The sequence below is a fragment of the Suricata suricatta genome, chromosome 10 (genome assembly GCF_006229205.1).
Source record: "Suricata suricatta isolate VVHF042 chromosome 10, meerkat_22Aug2017_6uvM2_HiC, whole genome shotgun sequence".
In the NCBI taxonomy this organism is placed as follows: domain Eukaryota; kingdom Metazoa; phylum Chordata; class Mammalia; order Carnivora; family Herpestidae; genus Suricata; species Suricata suricatta.
Window position 1 is genome coordinate 5,468,790 of NC_043709.1, and position 16,056 is coordinate 5,484,845.

Consider the following 16,056-nt stretch of genomic DNA (forward strand, 5'->3'; position numbering starts at 1 on the left):
GTCTGTGAACCCGCTCACATGTACTGCTCACGCCTGTAAACACAGCGCCCGGGACCTTGTCTGGCACAGAGCAGGTGTTCACTAAAAATCAGAATGAACATGTGATTAAACAGACCTTCCCAGGAGGTGATTTGACAATTTAGAACAAAAACACTTAACAATGTGGGGCTCCTGGGTGGCAGTCGGCAGAGCGGCCGATCTCAGCTCAGGTCATGATCTCACAGTGACCGAGTTGGCAGAGTCCGCTTTGGATCCCTGTTCCCCTTTCTTTCTGCCCCTCCCCTGCTTGTGCGCTTTCTCTCTCTCAAAAATGAACATAAAAAAAAAAAATCTTGATTAGGGGGCACCTGGGTGGCTCAGTCGGTTGAGCCTCCGACTTCGACTCAGGTCAGATCTCAAGGGTCCCGTGGGTTTGAACCCCACTTTGGGCTCTGTGCTGACAGCTCGGAGCCTGGAGCCTGTTTCGGATTGTCTCCCTCTCTCTGCCCCTCCCCTACTCATGCTCTGTCTCTGTCTCTCAAAAATAAATGTAAAAAACATTGTTTTGAAAAATCTTGATTAAAAAAACTTAATGTGTATTCTTTGGGGCCAACAATCCGAGTTCGAGGAATTTTCTTGCCAACATAGTTTAATTAGTTGTCACAGTTGTGTGTGCAAGCATGTTCACTCACTGGGGTCCCCACCCCGCGTGGGGGGCAGTGCACAGACAGACACACTTCTGTTCTTAGGAGGCACGTAGTCCCGGGAGCGGAGAGAAGCAGGCAACCTCACAGGGGAGGACCCCCCCAGGACCCCCCATCGCTGTGCTTCCAGCCATGGGAGGTCGGAGGCGGCTCCGCAGGTGCTGACACGGAAAGACATGTACCTCTGCTGTGCTGACTGAGGCAAACGTGTTCTAGAACAATGTGTATCACAGGAGTTGACTGAGGTTGAAAGACGTTTTTCCTCTTTCACAAAGATGGCGCCCAAGGCGAGAGCGGAAGCCCCGCCCCTCCCCAAGCGGAAGCCCAACCAAAGGCTTTGAAGGCCAAGAAAACGGTGCTGAAAGGCGTCCACAGTCATAAAGAAAAGAAGATCCACACGTCACCTCCATTCCGATGGCCCAGGACGCTGTGTCTCCTAGGGCAGCCCAAATATCCTGGAAAGAGCCCCCCTAGGGGAAGCCAGCTTGCCCACCATGCCATGGTCAGGACCCCCCTGACTGCGGAGTCAGCCCGCTTGTGCTCATTGTGGATGTCAAGGCCAGTAAGCACCGAACAGGCTGCGAAGAAGCTCCAGGACGCTGATGTGATCAAGGTCGTCACCCTGATCAGGCCCGATGGAGAGAAGACGGCAGATGTTCCGCTGGCTCCTGACTAGGATGCTTTGGGTGTTGCCAACAAAATTGGGATCGTCTAAACGGAGTCCAGCTGGCCAAATCAAAATATAAATGTTTTCACCATAAAAAAAAAGGAAAATATTTTTCATAGGCCTTGAAAGGTCTGTAAGGAACACACTAGAAGGTCAAGAGTGGTTAATAAGCGGGGATATTATCAAGCGGTTTTTTCCTTTTCTTGTACATTATTTGTAAGTTTTCCAATGAAGATGTATTATGTTTCTGGCCATAAAACAATAGCTTTAAAATGTTTATTTATTTTGAGAGTGAGAGCAAGAGAGAGAGAGACAGAGAGAGAGAGAATCCCAAGCAGGCTTCAAGCTGTCAGCACAGAGCCCAACACAGGACTTGATCCCACCAAACATGAGATCATGACTTGAGCCAAAATCCAGAGTCGAACGCTCAACCGACGGAGCCACCCAGGCGCCCCCAAACAGTAACTTTTTAATAGATATTATGATGAGTACAAGGAGCCAGGCATAAGAGAAAACACACTGCGCAACTCCACTTGGGTGAAGTTCAAGAAGAAGCAAGGCTAATCTGTGGTAGCAGAGGTGAGACTCTTGGCTAGGTGTCGAGGTGGGGGCGGGTACCGGCTGGGAAAGGGCTGGAGGGAACTTTCTGGGGTGCTACGGATGGCGCTCTCGGGGTACATAGCTATGTAAACAGGCATCCAGCCGAACACCTAAGATTTGTGCACTCTCCAGGATGCGAATTAAAACGACGCGACAAAATAAAGTTAAAGAAAACCAAGCACAATGCATCAGACTTAAAATAGCCAAGACCAAGGATTCTAATCAAGACTCGATTCCCAAGCACTTGGCGGGCGGAGCCCGAGGCGGGACCGGAGGGGACCGGAGGGGCCTGGAGGGGCTGTAGCACAACTGAAAACAGAGCCGGTGCACTTGAGAGCAGATTACGGAGGCCAGACCAGCCAGGCCACTCAACTCCGTGCCACCACGATTTAATAGACACGTGTTCGGGCCAAAAAACCAAATGGCCCCAAGTGACCAAAATAACCTAATCTCATGCAACCTGTCAGAGGGACAGAGACCAGGCCCCCGCTCCATCAGACAATTCCAGGAATCCAAGGTCAGAGAGAAGGTGATCTGTGCGCCTGGAGCATTGTGGGGCCTTGAGCAGCAGGCCGCGGACTTCCTGCAGCGAAGGCCACCACCGTTCCTGCCAGGAGCAGGTTCAAGGCCCCAGGTTATCGCTCAAGTCAGGTCTGGTGAGAGGGACCAGGCCCGGGGGGCTGCAGGCAGGAAGGAGCCCGGGCTCTGCGGAATCTCCTTTCAGGGAGAAATAACATCCCTTCTGACAGCTGAGTTTATCGGTGTGAGAGCACATTTTTTTCAGAACAATAACAGCAGGTTCTAGGCCTCACACGCCCACAGTCCATGAGGATGGGCTGGCCGGTGGTGGCAGGGCAGCTGCTGTCCGGGCCTCTGCTCTGGGGGAGGGGCACCCTTCCAAGGACTCTCCCAATCCAGCTTCCTGGGGTCTGTAAGCTCCGAGAGGGCAGGGCCGGGTTCACCTTCCCTCCTTCCCCGCACCTCGCACGCATAGATCTCTGATTTACAAACGAGCCAACATCCCTTCACCATCCTTTTCTGTCTTCATGACAACCTAGGAGACAAACACTGCTGTTCCCATTTTACAGAGGAGGAAAATGAAGGCAGGCAGGTAACGCGGGGCGCCTGAGTGGGACCCCATTTCTCCTTTCAGGCCTGTGCGTTTCCCGGTCTCTGGACTGCTAATCAGAGCTGCTCAAACGTCCCTGCTCCAGCCTCCAAAAATGAGGAAGAGGACCCCGAGAGACCACAGCACGCTGGGGATTTTTTTTCATAGAGAAATACTTTTCTTTTACTTAAAAGTTCTGCAGTCTGGTCCTCTCTTCTGAAGAAGTGTATGTGTTACCATTTCCCCGCTAATAATGAAAGAAATGCAAATAAGATCAAAATAAAAGATGCTGCCCATCGATCAAGCCTTTGATGATGCACAGGGGAGCGGGGAGCCCCGCCTTCTTGGACACAGAAATGCAGCCTGGAGGTCAGCCTGGAAATATCTCAAAACGTCTACAGCCCAGATATTTCACTAAAGGACACTCAGGGTGGAAGGAATCGTGTGAGCAGAGGGAGGAAGGCTGGAGGGTTGAAGCACAGACGTTTGACCTGGTTCTGTGTCCCAGAAGGGAGCTGGTAGCCACGCCCGGCGGCCGGATGGACAGTCACCCCCATCGATGACTGGGCTGAGCGATCAGTGGTCCATGGTCTCAGCCCGAGGAGCCCTGGGGTTGGAGGCTGACCACTCAGCCGCCTGCATTTGGCCTGGGAGGGTTTGTTTTCTTTCTCCAGTGTAATCTGGTGACGTTTGTATTGTGAGTCCATTTCACAGATGAGGAAGCTGACTTCATTGAGGCTCAGCAACAGGCCCAAAGTCATACTGCAATTTAAAAAGAAGTTTGAACTCAAGTGTGTCCAATTTCCAATTTCAGGGTCATTCCTTCAGGCCCAAACCTCCCCGTGCCCTCTCCATGGAGCAGCCTAACTCTGGAAGGACACAGGTGTCAAAAGCCCTCAGGGGACTCGGGATCCGGAGGGGAGGTTGAAAATGGGGAAAAGTATCCAACAAAAGGCTTAGGGGCCTGAATCCTCCTCTGATATGTGGGTCTTTTGTGGGGATGGGGCTGGCGGTTCAGGGTGGGGGACAAAAAGGAAACCCAGCGCAGCCCATTCAGGAGCCTGTGCCTGTCTTAGGGCATCTGCCCAGAATTTTCTTTTCTTTTTTTAATGTGTATTTAGTTTTGAGAGAGAGAGAGAGAGAGAGAGAGAGAGAGGGAGGGAGGGAGTACGAGTGGGGGAGGGGCAGACAGCGAGGGAGACACGGAATCTGAAGACAGGCTCCAGGCTCTGAGCTGTCAGCATAGAGCCCGATGTGGGGGTCGAACTCACAGACCTCGAGATCATTACTGGAGCCGAAGTCGGATGCTTAACTGACTGAGCCAGGAGCCCCTGCCTGGAATTTTCTATAGGTCCTGCGCCAGGCCTGTGTTGGCTGCAAACCGTGGGGCCTGGACCAGCCTCCTCACCTAGGCCTCCATTTCCTGCAGTACTGGACAGGGTGATGCTGTGGCCCTCAGAAGGCCGTCGCAGGTATGATGATGTGAAGCCCGGCTCACATTTTCCTGCCCGAGGCTGGGTGGCTGAATTCATTGGTAGGAACTTTTCCTGGCTCTCCTCACCAGCACCCGGTCCCTGCTTGCCACCTCCTCACTCCCTCCGTCTGGGGCAGCTGCCTCTGGCACAGTTCGGGGGGCGGGGTGGTGAGGGGTAAATTGTGCGGGGGCTGGAGGGCTCCTTACATTAGGGTCCTTCCACCCTCACAGTTTCGTTAAATTCCATCTCGTCAAAGGCACTGCAAGGCGAGGTGCGTGGACCCTTCTCGATGGAGAAACCAAGGCCCAGGAGCCCCGAAGTCCGAACTCAGATCCAGAAGAGATGGTCAGGTACGTACTCAGACCTTTTCCTCTGAGAGAGGGTGGGGGGGCCCAGGGCTGGGAGAAGTCTGGTATTTTAGCCACGCGCTCATACAGGAAGCTGGTCTCTTCTTGGTCCTTCCCAGTCCTCACTGGCCACCTTCCATGGCCAGATTCAGGCCAGGCCCTGGGGGGTGAGGGGCGCACAGCCGTGAATGGTCACAGGCAGTCAGAGAGACAGGTGGCCAGCCAGCCCCCTACGATGGGCTTTCTGACCTGTATCCACACTTCTCAGCCTCTGCGGCCCTCGGCACACCCGCCTGCCCCCACCAATGGTGCACAGCCTGCTCGCCTCTGGCGGGCACAAGGGAGAGAACAGCAAAGTGGAGTCCCCCAGAGCTGGGCTCAGGTCCGCTCTGGCACCTGCTGCCCCCCCCCCCCCATGCAGGGTTCCCAGCGCGAGCGGCACTGAGCAGGACAGGAACGTGTGCGGGTGGCTCAAGGGCCTCACCAGCACTGGGGGGTGGGGGGTGGGGGGTGCAGGATGCTGGCTCTTGGGACGATCAGCACGCCCATGCCCCATCCCTCTCACTGGCTTTGTGTCTGTCCTGGGGCCTTAACATGGCGGGGGGGGGAACATTTCCCATGAATCTGAGATTTGTCTGGAGAGAAGGTTTGGACTCTAGACTCTCTCTCAACCCCCATCCCAACCCGTCAAAGCCCGGCCCTGCCGTGGGTGCGCGCACACGCGCGCGCACACACACACACACACACACACACACACACGAGTGTGGTCCTCATCTGAGTGCTTCTCTGTCATGAATGATGAACGATAATAATAATAACAGGAATGGTAACAGGAACCGCCCCCCCCGGGCCCGCCTCCTTGCTGGACTGTTCCATGAGGCCCTCACTGGTTCTATTTTAGAGAGGAGGAACTGAGGCTGCATATTCAAAACCGCAGCCTGTGGGCGGCTTTCGGGGAGAGAAATTGATCCTTTTGTCATTGTTTTTCCTCTTGTGGCTGAAGAAACACCTACTCAGCCTTACCTGGTGGAGGGTCTGGACTCCTGGGACCCCCGAGGGCTGGGGACCGTCCAGCACGAGGGCAAAGGAGTGGGGTCCCTGCAGGCGCAGAAATGGATGCGAGGGGAGGTACGGGGTGGAGCTGAAAGCTGGGTCCCCCCAGACCCGGCCCGCCCCCCTGGCTGTTCTTTGAGGGGCTGCGGTGAGGTGTGGCCCTTCGAGTCTTTCCAGCCAGTAACTCGGAAGTGCAGGGAGGGCATTTTCAGGTCTAGAGAGGGCCCACGACCCTGTGAATCGTCTCCGCCCTCTGCTGTGTCCATGAGCCACCCAGGCCACCTTAGCTAGATGAGGCTGAAGTGGCAGCGCGGCCCGGATGTCCCCAAAACCCAGCGCTTGTGTTTATTCCCCATTCAGCTCCCCCGTGCCAGCCCTGACTAGGGGACGGGAGAAGTCCGGGCCCAGCTCCCAGCAGCCCAGGCTCCTGGACACGGCCTCATGGCATTCTAGGCCCTTCGGGGGACCCTGGGCCAGCTGTGTGACAGGCCTGGGACAAGGGTCATTATGTAGGAAACCGCGGTGCTCAGTGGTTGTGTTTGCTGCCCAGGGTCGCCCAGCCAGAGAGCTGGTGGGACTGAGACTTGAAGGCAGTTCTGAGCGGGGGCGCCTGGGGGCTCAGTCAGCTCAGGTCGTGATCCCAGGGTTATGGGATCAAGCCCCATGTCGGTCTCTGCACTGAGTGTACAGCCTGATTGGGATTCTCTCTCCATCTCTCTCTCTCTTCCGCCCCCACCTTCGCTCTCTCAAATTAAAAAAAATTTTTTTTACTTTTGTTTTAATGTTTAGTTATTTTTGAGAGACCGAGCATGAGCAAGAGAGGGACAGAGAGAGAGGGAGACACAGAATCTGAAGCAGGCTCCAGGCTCTGAGCTGTCAGCACAGAGCCTGATGCGGGCTCAAGCCCACAAAGCGAAGATCATGACCTGAGCCAAAGTCAGAGGCTTAACCGACTGAGCCACCCGGGCGCCCCAAAGTAAAAAGAAAAAAAATTTAAATAAACAAAAGAGGGGCGCTCGGGTGGCTCAGTCAGTTTAACGTCGACTCTTGGTTTTGGTTCAGGTCATGATCTTGCAGTTTGTGGGTTCGAGCCCCACGTCAGGCTCTGCACTGACAGGGCGGAGCCTGCTTGGGATTTTCTCTCTCTCCCTCACTCTCTGCCCCTCACCCTCTCACGCCACCTCTGTCTCTCTCAAAAAATATATTTTTTTTAACTTAAAAAAGTAAATTAAGACTCTGAGGTTAAGCACTGCGTCGGTCGGAGATGGTGCGGCACTCTCGCTTGCTTTCTCTTCTGTGGGGTTTACAAGGTGTGGGCCGTTTCTTTGATTCCCTTTTCCATTAGTTCTCCAGTTGCCAGTGCTAACGGTTTTAAATTGCCAGATAGCAGTTTTTTACTGGAAGCACAAACTCTAACCTGAGTGCGAAGTTTCCACCCTAGACTATCCTTTACTAGAAGTATAACCTTGTGTAGTTCGTCTCCTCCTGAGCCCCAGGTCTCTCTTTTGCCAAATGGGAGAAATAAAAGTGCCTCTCTCACAGAGCTGTGAAGATTCAAAGAATAAAGACAGCCTGGCAAATAGCGCCATGGAGGTATTGCAAGATTTTTATTATTACCTAGGTTTCCTTTCACGCTGGGGACAACCTATGCTCCATACCTCACTAGCTCTTGAGAAGTTTCATATTTTACCATAGTGCCACATGGATACGACATATGGAAAACTGTATGGAGTCTTCCCTTTAGGGAAGTAGGTGGAAGATAGGAAAATGTGGTCTTGGTTCATGTCCTAGACGTCAGAGACAGGGGACCACCTTTGGTGCTTACGCATTTCTGCTCACACATTTGTCTTAGTTGGAAATCATCCTGCGGTAGAGAAACAGCCCTAGCCCTGCTGAAATTAGGGAGGGTGCGGGTGGGCAGGGGACAGTGGTGATTCTCTCTTCGTAGAAGAGCAACCAAGGCCAAAGTCTTAAGTTACTACTACTATCCACCACATTCATCGTCTTACTCCAAATTCAAAGTAGCAGAAGGAGACAAGACACCATGTTGCCTCAAGTTAAATTGGAAATTGTGGCAAGTACTTCCCAGCATTAGTAACAAGTCTTCTGGGAGAGTGGATTTACTCTTGGAAACTTATTAGGTCCTCCAGGTTAAAACCAGGGGACTCCGACGAGGCCAAGAGCGGGCAGGACTAGATTCTACTAATTGTCATGTATTTCTAAAGGACTAGCTCGGAACGGCGATTTCAAACGTGTTCTTAAAAAATCTGTTGGGTAATAATAGCAACACTATTTGAAAGCATATTAACTTTCAAGGGGCCGATATTTTTTTTTAATGTTTTTATTTATTTTTGAGAGACAGAGAAAGACAGCACGAGCAGGGGAGGGTCAGAGAGAGAGGGAGACACAGAATCCGAAGCAGGCTCCAGGCTCTGAACTGTCAGCACACAGCCTGACGCGGGGCTCGAACCCACGAACCGTGAGATCATAACCTGAGCCGAAGTCAGATGCTTAACCGACTGAGCCACTCAGGCGCCCCAAGGAGCTGATATTTTAAAAGATAGTACTTAAAGTATTTCTTTAAAAGCAATTGCATCTCCTGCCAATCATGTGAGTTGAGTACTGATTTGAAATATTTAACAGGATAGGAATAGGTATCTGTTCGTTCAAATATTTATCGATGTGTATTGAGCATTTTAAATTGTACTTAACTGTGATAGACCCTAGTCTATAAAGTCTTTCAAAGACTAGAAACCAAATAAATCTGGTTTTTGTTGTTAAAAAAGAAAATAAATTACATAAAAGGAAAAGAGGAAGGGGCGAGGACAGGACAGGAGAAGCTTGTGGACGAGGGGGTGGCATGAAGGCCTCGGGGGACGCCGCCGGGTGGTCAGCGGCCGCAGCCCCACCGGGCCGGCGTCCTCTCTTACACACGACCTGGTGCGTCTGTATTTATTCACTCACTCGCGATCATTCCTCTGGCCTGCGTAATGTGTGCTGTTCCCACCGGAGCCGAGCCTGGGGTAGGCGTTCGGTAATTATTTATTGGATGAATTAGTGTTTGTTTGTTAACGTTGGTCATGGCCCTCTAAACAGGGCTCACAGCCCACCAGGGGCTGTCTCCCCCGGCTGGACAAGTCCACCTGCTTTCAGCCTTCTCTGCAATTCTGTTCTGGTCATTCCTGAGCCCCCAAGGACTCCACTCCTTTGGCCCCAGGCCAGGCAGCCTGCCCTCCAGGCTTCAATCCCTCCTTCCCCCCACCTACCTCCCCCTCCCCCCGCCACCTGCCAGAAGTGGGCAAAGAAAGCCAGAGCTGGGCCCTAGTATGCAGCCCTGCCCGTTTTGGGTAGGTGCTCAGTCTGGGTGCGGGTTCCCTCGCCACCAAGCCAGGTCTTCTGGCCTCCATGCTGCAAGGGGCTGGCGTGGGGCTGCTAGAAACACGGTGAACCGGAGCCCAAGGGTGGCCCTGGGGCCGCTGGAGGCTCGGAAGGCGGGCAGTGCCTGGCGGGTCCGGGGGTCTGTGTGCGGAGCAGGGCAGGCCCGCTGGTCTGTGAGAGCCTGGACCCTGGGCGGGTCGGGCGCTGGGGCCACTGGGGGGTCACGATGGCCTCGGGGAACAAGGTGCTGGGGCTCCTTCAGAGTTCTCCACTGCTTTCCGCTGGACCTTGACCATGGCGAGCAGACGTCCTTGGTGACAGCGCGGATCAGGAGTGTTCAGTGTCGCATCACAGCTGAACTCACCTATGAAGGGGTTTTGTGGCGTTGGCAAGTTGCTCGCTGCCTTCGAGCCTCAGCTCCCACATTCAGAAAGTGGAGACACACCCATTGGGATGGCTGCTGTCTAAAACAAAAACCAAGGGGCGCCTGGGTGCGTAAGCACCTGACTCGGTTTCGGCTCCTGATCTCAGGTTCATGGGTCCGAGCCCCGCGTCGGGGCTGACGCACTGACAGTGTGGAGCCTGCTTGGGGTTCTTCCTCTCTCCCTCTCTCTCTGCTCCTCCCCTGCTTGCACTCTTTCTCTCTAAATAAATAAACTTTAAAAAAGTAAAAATTAAAAGTGAGAGAACACGACTCGCTGGGCAGGACTCTTTGAGGGTCCGGGGAGGGGCCTTCTGGCTGGTGTCCTGCACACAGCAGGTTGGGCTTTGTGGGACGGTCACCTGGGCAACCCGCAGGGCCCGACGCTCAGCGCAGCCCCCCTATTGGTTTAATGCTGCTGTGACTATGGTAAAATGCTTCATAATTTTTGAACAAAAGTGCCTGCATTTTCATTTTGCACGGGGCCCCTCCAGCGATGTAGCTGGTTCTGGCCCTCGGTCACTAAGGACCACAGAAGCTGGCGGTTCTTAGTCAAAAGGACACCTGGACAGACTTTGTCCCCAGTTCTGTGCAGGAAGAGCTCAGTGGAGGGGACATGGATGGCGGGGGCAGAGAAGGGCCTCAGGGCCCCATGATGACCTCTCTCTGGGGGCTGAGGAGCAGTGGGGTCACCTGCGGAGAGGGGAGAGGGCCACAGAGAGCAGACGCTGGGAAGGGGCTGGGTCCAGATCATCCCAAGAAGGGCCCTAACCGTGAGCAAGTCAGCATTTCAAGTCTCCCTGGGAACCGGCCTCGGACACCCGCTATTACAGGTGCGTTTCGTCCAGGAGATAACGTTTGTTGAACAGCTGTGAGCCAGCAGTGTGAGGCCAGAACGCCTCCCCAACATGATCTTCCTGTTCTCATTCCCCTCCTTGGTTTAAGGTGACAACGCTGAGGCCTGGAGCCCCGGAGAGACCAGGCGCGGAGGGACGGGCGGTAGAGAGTGGGCACTCGGCGGTCAGGCTCCGGTGAGTGGTGGTTCCACTAGGTGGCGCTCAATGGAAACGATGATGGACCTTGCACAGCCTTGTGGGGAGGTTTCAGGACCATCTAGAAAGTGCACCTGTCTTCTCCAGAAGGTGGCTCTTTATGATCTGGGGAGGCACTGGTGTGAATGGACAGATGTCCGGGGTTCAGATCCAGGCTCTGGCACCTAACAAATTCCACAAACTTTCACAACTTTTGAACTGATGAAGTTAAGACCGTAACTGAGAATATACATATATTTTTGTAAAACGAGTCTCCTAATGGGGAGGGTGGAATTCTTTCCTGGGAGGAGGAGGGGGGATAGATTTCACTTAATTGGAGTCCAAAGTTAGTGTGTTCTCTATCATCTGATCGATTGCAAATAGTCATGGGTATAAACCATTCTTTGCTTTCTAGAACTGTAAAAAACAGGCGGCAGGCTGGACGTGGCCAGTGGTTTGTGGCTCCTGACTTAGCGGATTAACTGTCTCTTTCATGAACTATTTATTCTCATGGGGCAGTGGGCTGAATGCTTACATGCCCCTCCCACCCCGCCCCCCATTAATTCATGTGCTGCAATTCTTTAATTTTTTTAATTTTTTAATGTTTTATCATTTATTTTTTGAGAGACAGAGAGAGACAGTGCGAGCAGGGGAGGGTCAGAGAGAGAGGAAGATACAGAATCTGAAGCAGGATCCAGGCTCTGAGCTAGCTGTCAGCACAGAGCCCAACGCGGGGCTCAAACCCATGAACTGTGAGATCATGACCTGAGCCGAAGTCGGACGCTCAACCAACTGAGCCCCCCAGGTGCCCCCATGGCAATTCTAATCCCCGATGTGATTAGGGCACCAGGGTAGAGCCTTCACGAATGGCATTAGTGCCCATAAAGAACGGAGACCTCAGACAGCTCTCTCACCTCTTCTGTCCTGTGGGGACAGGGCGGGAAGGTCTGGGGACCATCACCAGGACACGTGCTGGACTCCCGCAGCCTCCGGCACTTTGAGAAATGAATCTGTGCGTGGGAAAGGCTGCAGTCTCCGGGGACCTGTGAGGGCGGCCTGAGCAACCGAAGACCATCTCAGGCATCTCAGCCGAAAGGACCCAGTCACTCCATGAATGAACTTTCTGGCCAGTTGTCCCCGTGCGTATTTTGTCACCTTCCCTCTTGCTTCTCATCTCAGAGGCGTGCCACCGTTTTGTTCCGAAAATGCACCTCTTTTGGAGCGTCTCTCTTTTGCTTGGTGGGGAGTATCTGTCCCTGATTTAGCCGGCTTGTCCCCATTCACGGGTTCTGACCTCAGCTTCCAGGAATTTCTCACCGTTTTGTCTGTCGGGAGCATCTCTTCCAGTTTTCCAGCCATGTCACAGATTTATAGCAGGTGGTCATGTGTGCAGAGAACCGGCTCTGGAAATGGATCCGTCCTGGGTAAAGACTATTTCTGGAACTCAAATATCAGAGCACCTAAAGAGAGGAATGTCCTTGAAATTAACAACCAATCCATTGACATTTGCACTTTCAACTTGGTACTTTATACAACTGTTATCCTTCAAAAACATACAAACTGGGATTTGTCAGAACCCGTGCTGTGACGTCACCAGGTAATATCACCTGTCGTCACTCTACCCGCGGGGACTGCCTGACATAGGCAATGAATCTCCCCCCGCCTGCTGGACCTACTGGCCCTAGTGACAATGGGATGCGGTGACTGAGCCTCAGTAACCCCAGGAGCATGACTGAGAAACAGATGATCTTAAGACAAAACCCGAAGGGTGCCTGGGTGGCTCAGTTGTTGAGTGTCCCAACTTCGGCTCGGGTCATGATCTCCCAGTTCGTGAGATTGAGCACGGTGTGGGGCTGTGTGCCAGCAGTCAGAGCCTGGAGCCTGCTTCCGATTCTGTGTCTCCCTCTCTCTCTCTGCCCCTCCCCCACTCACACTGTGTGCTTGTCTCTCTCTCTCAAATATTAAAAAAAAAAAAAGTCAGGGCGCCTGGGTGGCTCAGTCGGTTAAGCGTCCGGCTTTGGCTCAGGTCATGATCTCACGGTTTGTGGGTTCGGATCCCGTGTCCGGCTCTGTGCTGACAGCTAGCTCAGAGCCTGGAGCCTGTCTTCAAATTCTGTGTCTCCCTCTCTCTCTGACCCTCCTCTGCTCACACTATCTCTCTCTCTCAAAAATAAGCCATTTTAAAAAATAAATTAAGTAAAGACATAGACTGTAAAAAGAGAAAGTACCTACTATTCCAACTTCCAAAGAGAAGGATTCTAAACATTATTTTTTCCAGATTTTTTATGCTTCTTAAATTATATGTAATGCTTACACATACAAAATTTAATTCTTTTTACTTATTTTGAAAGTAATCTCTACCCCCAATGTTGGGCTCAAACTCACAAGCCTGAGATCAAGAGTTGCATGCTTTACCAACTAAGCCAGCCAGGTGCCCCATATGTACAAATTTTAAAGGCCCTATTATATAAAGAGTTGTGTAGTTTGCCCTTTTCATGTACTGTATCATGTATCTATTTCCAGGTTAGCATGCATAGATCTACCTTATACCTTTGAATATGTAAATAGTACTTCATTAAATTGATGAAATTTCTTTTTTATTTTTTAAAATGTTTATTAAAAAATTTTTATGTTTATTTTTGAAGGAGAGAGAAAAACAGAACGTGAGTGGGGGAGGGGCAGAGAGAGAGGGAGACACAGAATCTGAAGCAGACTTCAGGCTCTGAGCTGTCAGCACCGAGCCCAACATGGGGCTTGAACCCATGAACCGTGAGATCATGACCTGAGCTGAAGTCAGACGCCCAACTGACTGAGCCACCCAGATGCCCCTACTTATTTATTTTGGAGAGAGAGAGAGAGAGAGAGAGAGAGAGGAAGAGGAGGAGGAGAGGTAGAGAGACAGAGGAAGACAGAGAATCCCAAGCAGGCTCCGTGCTGTCAGTGCAGAGCCCGATACAGAGCTCGAACTCACAAACCATGAGATCATGACCTGAGCTGAAATCAAGTCAGACACTTAACTGACAGAGCCATCCAGGCGCCCCTAAAGTGATGAACTTTAATTTAGCCAACCAGACTTTTGCTACTGAACATTTATATTCTTTCCAATTTTTCATTATTAGAAATAATACCACATTAAATACTCTTGTATGCATCTATCTGTTTACTTGGGAGTTTCTATAAATTCCTACAACTGGAAGTTTTAGGTCAAAAGGTATATCATTAAATATATTACATGTTAAAAATTTGATGAATATTGCCAAATTGCCACCCTTCCAAAAGCGGTATCTCTACCAATAGTAGTTGTGAGTGCCTTTTTTCCCATATCCTTTCTAACATTAGTTGTAACTATATTTTGATGATTTTTTAAAGTTTTTCATTTTAAGTAAACTCTACACCACGCACGGGATTCGGACTCACGATTCTGAGATCAAGAGTTGCATGCTCTACCTATTCAGCCAGCCAGGCACCCCTTAGTTATAACTATATTTTAAAAGTCTGCCAATTTAGTCAGCAAAAAATACCTTATTAAAAATTTCAGTATCATTATTTTTTTAATAAATTACTTTTAACATTTCTTTACTTTTGAGAGACAGAGACAGAGCATGAGCAGGGGAGAGGCAGAGAGAGAGGGAAACAATCTGAAACAGGCTCCAGACTCTGAGCTGTCAGCACAGAGCCTGATGCGGGGCTTGAACTCACAAGCCATAAGATCATGACCCGAGCTGATGTCAGATGCCTAATCCACTGAGCCAGCCAGGTGCCCCTCAGTATCATTAATTTTTTAGCAATGTGAGCATCTTTTCACATTTGTTTTACTATTTTGTTTATCCTGTTATGTATTTTGTGGCTCCTCTTCCTCCAAATTAAAAATATTTGTGCTCTCTTTGTACACTGTGGGTATTAACTAATGCTTTGTCGTATATGTGCACACATTTTCTTTTTATTATTATTATTTATTTATTTATTTATTGAGATAGAGCACACGGATGGGAGCGGGAGAGGGAGAGAATTCCAAGCAGGCTCTGCACTGACAGTGCAGAGCCAGATGTGGGGCTTAAACTCACGAACCGGTGAAATCATGACCTGAGCCCAAGTCGGATGCTTAGTTGACTGAGCCACCCAGGTGCCCTTAGCCCTTGAAGACTTTTTAAACTAGGTTCACATGAGCTTCGTTTCTGTCTTCTCCTCCTGGGACTACCTAGCTCCCAGTTAACTCTTCACATTGGCCACAACTCCTTGTCTTACTATATGCTCGTCCCCGTGATGCTGGTCTCGTTGCGTTGGCTGTCGCCAAGCTGTTGCCAAGCCTTCTAGTGTTTTGGCAGCTGGTGATGCACTCTGGAAAGGCCCGAACGCTGCACAAGGCAGGAGGATGTGGGAAGACAAGTGATACAACTTCGTAGGTGCCATTTGCCAGGAATTTAAAATCTTTTCCGCCCCTGAGAGATGGAGATCATTATTCCCATCTCTCTGGGGAGAAATTGCAATGGAGAGGATCCGGTGTGCCTGTACCCAAACGGCTAGAACGTATCAGAGCAGGGATGTAAAATTCTGCCTCTCCTCTTTCCTGCTGCTTCTAAATGCACTTTTGCAGCTGACCAATGTGTGGAATACATGCTCTTTTATTTTGAACTTCTTTCAACGACAATTTGTGCAACTACTACGTGCTATGCGCAGAGCCTTAAAAAAAAACTTACTTCCTAACAACCCTTCAATATAAGTGTTGTTATCTCCAATTTATAGGCAGGAAAACTGAGGGTCATGAAAGGAAAGTGACCTGCCGAAAGCCACATTAACTAGTGGATTTTGGAGCGAGGATTCAATCCAGGTCTGGCTCTAGTTTTAAATTTCTCACGAGGCCAAGCTGCCTCTTCCTAATACAGAGTTTACAAAATATAGTTGGCGAAATTAGACCTGGGCCACGCTCAGGGGACATTTAACAAATGAGGGGACCTTTGAGTTGGCCCCGTACTGATCTTTACGTGCTGAGCGCAACACGTCGCTTAAGTACTACACACCCTACCAGGCAGGCACTGCCGCGGGTCCCAACATTACAGACACGGAAGCTGAGCGGCAGAGGGGGCCTCCCACTGTCAGGCTCCACCCCGCGCCCCGACTCTTCTCAATCTCACTTCTGGGCCTTGAAGGCTGCGACGATCCCGGGGATCGGCAACCGGCGCGCACTGAGAGCCTGGAGCCTCGGGAGAAGCCGGGAAGGCGTGACCCCGGAAGCAGTAGCGGCGCCAGCGGCCGCGTCTTCGGTTGCCGGAGCGCCGCCCCGGAAGTAGAGCGC